Source organism: Acromyrmex echinatior, chromosome 5 (genome assembly GCF_024713525.1).
Source record: "Acromyrmex echinatior isolate Ae372 chromosome 5, ASM2471352v2, whole genome shotgun sequence".
NCBI lineage: Eukaryota > Metazoa > Arthropoda > Insecta > Hymenoptera > Formicidae > Acromyrmex > Acromyrmex echinatior.
Window position 1 is genome coordinate 7,241,522 of NC_141856.1, and position 5,565 is coordinate 7,247,086.

Here is a 5,565-nt window from a genome sequence, read left to right on the forward strand (position 1 = left end):
GATAACAGGGGTAGATTTGCGAGAGGGTGGTTGTTCCAGGCGCAGGCGCCACCCCGCCAATTGCCCTCCACCCTGAGGAACCGACTAGAGTTCTCCACGACGGGCTGGTCGGTCTACAGGGTGGCTCACCTGCGACGTTTATCGACCTTCCCTTATCCGGCGCGGTTATCGAATGCGGAGTCTCACGGCCGCAGCCGGTCGGTTATACGATCTCCGTCGAGAATGGGAGAAATTCGCTCGTCTTGTCGCGTCGCGTAATATTAGAAATAGATTCCCCGGACATAATAATGAGCTTTCTCTGACAATTACTATCCGAGCTGAGAGACGCGAGAGATGTCAAGATGACTGACAGATTATTCTTCCAGCTGACCGACTTTTACAGCTAAACACCAATCCAAATATCTCTCACACAGATATCTCTTGTATATCTATTTTAATGTGTGTTTATTTTTCCTGCAACGCTAAAGTTGTCGCGTAATCATATTTTGATGCTAAAATAATTCTTTTGACGGTCGTGTGTTTATTTTAGTTTATTTTTTTCTTCAGTACCGCAATTATACAAGTAATCATATGGCAATTTTAATGCTAAAAATGTTTTTGACGACTGTATTTTGCGAACATTTTTTAATTTCTTTTTTTTTTTTTTTGGTCATTCTTAATATGGGAGTTTTAGAACATCAATGATTAAAAGATCAAAGATTACATCAGCATCGTCAATACGCAAGACAAATCAAGGAAAAATAAAATCACTTCAATGATAACGATATCAGCTTCTATAAAATTATAAGCTGCCCGTAGCAGATGCTTGTCGAATCTTTGTTATTTCATTCAAAGGATTATCCCGCATTAATTTCAACAGCGTATAGACATAGACCTGCCTAGTTTCCTTTGCGTACGCAATAGCGAGCTAAAATGATCGTATCAAGCGTACAATCAGCACTAAGCCGGTTAATTCCGGTTGCCTCGGTTTTCGAAATTAACCAGTTTAAGAGATATTCAATTACACCTCGATCACTCTTCATTACAATTAAATGCAGAATTTCCGACGATCGTTGACAACCATTGACTCTCCCTCTTTAGAGTCTTCTTTTTTAAAAAATATAGCAAAATATTTACACAATATTTTTAATATTTCTGAAACGTTTAATCACTTAATATAATGTCAAATATAATTTTAATATTTCAAAAATACTTTTTAATTTAAGCAACTCTTAGATATAAAAACTATAGATTCTATTATTCTTTTCTGCGTTAATATATAGTAATTTTAAATAAAATATTTTTTTATGAATTATGCACTTAAATAATACTTTTTCAATGTAATAATTTAAATAATAATTTAATACTCTATCTTTTCATTCATATTTGACCTTAAAAAAAATATTTTGTTCACGCCGATAGCTCTTTCTTGATAAATTTCTGAACTTCCCAATGCTATCAATTCATGGTCGCATCGACGATTCGACCTTGCCTTAATTGTCGATTTGGAAGTTTTCGACTACATCCGGGCATAAAATAAATGAGCATAAAATAATCACAAGCGTGAAAAGCAAGGCCTAGGCATCGAACCGAGGAAAGCGGATGTCGTGATGTCATCCAAGCGGCTTCGCCGCGCCGCACCGGGCTCTCTCGGCTCGGCCCTGTAAATATATTCCGTTTAAGACTGATGGCTAGATTGTCCCGCAGTTGACAGTTAGTCTCGGGGTTCTCATATCGGGGCAGTTGATGTGACGTTACATCGACACAGGCCGAGTTACACGCGAGTAATCGCGCCCGTCTACCATCGCCGCGACGCACTGCGCCGGGCACGCAACTGTCATTGGTAATTGAACGCCTCCGCGGCATTGCGAACTTAAACGGTCCCCAGACGAGCGATATTCTTTGTTAATAAGAAATTCTCCTCCTCTCTCCTTCGTCCGAAAGCAATATCTCTTGCTAGAATGAAAAGATAGGACAAATGTATTCGGTGAACCGATTAGAAAACACGTCGACTGTATTTCTTTCTTGAATAAGGCAACGATATTTTTATTATGCATTTATTTTGTTGACAAATACTGTCCAGCAGAATAAAAAATCATACATGACATTAAAAGCGCGAAAATAAGTCTCAAAATAATTATTAGTCATTTTTCAAGATTTATTTTAATGTGATTTTGATGTTATTATGACCTGTAGAATTCTGCTTGGTACCAATATCTGAGGATATTATATATCAGATTTGTAAATCGAGAAAAATACTTCTAACTCGATTTAATTTATAATTATGCAATGATATTTAGATATTAGGAACTAAATATCTGTCAATATAGGCTGTCAATATAATATTGTTCTTTCCAAAATAATACGAATCTATTACTTTGCACGATTTTAAAAATAAGTATTGTTATTCTGGAAAGTTAAATAAAACGCATAAACTAATATACCATCAAGATCAGGCAAATCAAGTGTTTAATTATCGAACTCGAATTATCATTATTTATATAAAGTCAAGAAATTCAGTTTTTCGTGATATTAGTATTTTGTAGAATTAATGACGACAATTTTCAAGAACAAACAAAATGCACAGTTCGTGAGGATTAGAGAGCGACTGTATATATTAGCATACATTATTTATAGTTCAACTCTTAGGGTCCTTTAAGCGTTCACATTAAATCGCCTTGCGACTATCATCGCCTTGGCATTGCGACTATCATTTCTCTTACAATTAATTTAAGTCTCATGTCGGCGAGCGAGAGAGCATCCGGTATAGTGATGTAACACGCATCGTCGTGAAGAATAAATTTGTAGCAGGCTGCACACACCAGGACATTGTGCGACATTTCTAGAGGTACAGCCGTCACCATTGTCGTCATGATGGCGTCGCGTCGCGTCGATCGCTTCGCAATTCGCTTCGAAATTCGTGAGTAGACTTCAGAATTCCTCCGCGATCTCGTTGCGCAAATGTTCCGCATCGACAGTCGCGGGAGCAAAGTCTTTTCGCGGACCTGTATAGCCTAGAATGCATCCTCAAGGATCACACATTGAGCGTGTTTGATTGGCGATCCCACTCTGTCTCATCATAGTTATCATCGTCGCCTACCAACGTGCTCGATCTCGCAGCCTCGGCAAGATCATTACCATCGTCATGGAATGTCATTGCGGTAATGACGAGCACCCTTGTAACGAGATGCGCGGCATAGAAGAATTCGTGATGTATCTTATTTGCGTCATATCAGGTTTATTTTTTCAACAATTTGTTATTTTTAACGCATTTTTTCAACAATTATTGAATTTCACAAATTACTAACTGTAGGAAATTAAGCAAACGTTTCACAGTAATTATGAAGAGAACAATGAAGGTTATCATTATATATTGTGAATTATAACATTATATTAAATTGTAATATGAGAATGTATTTGAATATTGAATAACTATGCGTTGAATATATTAAACAGAAATTGTTTGTTCTGATATAGATTGAACAAAAGTTTTCATCGATATAGAATAAAGAAAATTGATTTCAAAAATTGATCAAGGAATCGAAGAAAAGCTCGGATCAAAAGTTTATTTCTATTTGCCAGATTATTTGTTATATTTTTGTATAATAATATAACAGATAAATAGGTTTAGTTTTAATAATTTTTCATGCGTGAAATTGTTAAAAATTTAATTTATCATTTTTAATTTTAATAATTAGTTTCTAGAAAAAAATAATGAAAGAGCATTCTGAAATCCGAAAAAGCATAATAAAATTTGTTTTTATATTTAGTTTTTTTCTTTTTGAACTTAATATTCATGTGATAATGTATTCTTCAATGTATTTCTAGATTTAAAACTGAAATCGCTTTCCTTTTCTTTTAGCAAGAAAAGGGTCATGTAAGTGGTAAATTCAGGCAGTTCTTTCTGGAAGAAACGTGGACCAGATAAAATCGTCATTTTTAACTTAAGGCGAATTGCAAGACTACCAATTTAAAGATTCTATCTGAAACATGACCAAGTAATATCTTAAACCCACAATCTTGGTCGTAATTGACGAACATACGCTCTTAATGAAATTCAAGCGGACGAATGACGAAAGCGAATGCGTTTGGAGAAACTATAAATTAGATTGAGCAAAACGCAAAATTATATCTCTCAAGGGTGCAACCGTGAAAGTGTCAGCATTCTATTTAATATTTCAAATTTAAGTCATTCCGCAATTAGTCCATTTTTTCAAATATAATGTCGTTTACAATTATTTCATTCAGTCTACTTATCTTCAGTAATTTGTCCTCAATAAATTATATTAGTCTTTAATTAATATTTCATTTTGAAATAGTTTTGTATGTGTGTATATATATATATATATAATTATGTAATTAACAGTTGCAAATATTTGGGTTAGTAAATAATTGCTCTCTTTTTGGGATATGAAACAGTTAATACCAAATGATGTCACCTAATAGTAAACGTTTATTCATATTTATAGCAAATATTTTGTGAAAGATTATGTTTTAATGCGTATTAAAAAAAAGTAAAATGTTGTTAAAATTAGTTGAATTTTAAGCATTTGACATTGTTTTAAATATGGAGAACAAGAAATAAATATTTTCGATATATCATGGCATTTTCTTTCTAGAAAAATCATAGTAGAGATATAAATCCATATAAATAAATAAAAATTGTTTATCTTTTAATATATATCATTACAATTAGATATCAAACGAATATACAATTCTATAACACATTGTTTGAATTAAATAATATTTTGTTATTTTTAACTTCCATGTATCTATAAATCAATCATTTTTGTGATTAGTTTCAAAATAAAAAACGTCGATATTAACGGATACACAAATAATGAGCTAAATTTAATACATTTTTTTTAGTTCAATTGATAAATTTTATTATTTTAGTTAAATTAACGATACTATTAAGTAGAAGCAATTTAAAAAAATGATTAGAAATAACTCAAATTGGATATAATTTGAATTTATTATGAATTTATTATGAATTTAATAAAAATAAATTTAATTTGTTGTTAATAAATGAATTTAACAGAGAGAGAGAAAGAGTTCATTTTAAAGATTTTATTCTATATCAAGAACATTAATCGCGCAGTTTCTGCACAATATGTAAACTAATTTCTAAAACTAACACTTTTACAATTTCAATTAAAATGGAAAAATTTCCATTTAATAGATTACGTGACATGAAATCGACCGTCCAGAGGGTCGAAACGAAAAAGATACACGACTTGCCGAATAAAACGTTAGTTCGTAACGTTGAATAAGTTTTCGAAGAATTTCCCCAGAGTATCGTGAAATATGTCCGCAAATATATTTGTTATCGCGAAACGATCAAGTCGATCAAGCGCGAAAACGTGACGTAAAAGGAAACGCTAGGTCGCAGAGTGCAGTAAATGCGTTGCGGTGGACGGAGACTTTTATCACACTCCCGGGTGGAAGGTCAGCCCGAATGTCTTGACATTCTTGGGGTGATAATGCATGATATTTACGATTTTCCTTTGTTCCTTTTAATAAATGCCCAGCATAGCTCGATATCATTAACGTGCGCACGATATGGACTAGTTTGCTCGCTTTCAA

At 33.3% G+C, this 5,565-nt stretch overlaps 1 long non-coding RNA gene across 1 annotated transcript; it reads left to right on the plus strand.

Annotated features, from left to right (window-relative positions):
- Nucleotides 1–171: 171 nt before the first annotated feature.
- LOC147909767 (uncharacterized) lies at nucleotides 172–4,579 on the plus strand. The gene is made up of 2 exons (XR_015545268.1): nucleotides 172–3,215; nucleotides 3,842–4,579. It is a non-coding gene; the product is annotated as an uncharacterized LOC147909767 (long non-coding RNA).
- The last annotated feature ends 986 nt before the right edge of the window (nucleotides 4,580–5,565 follow it).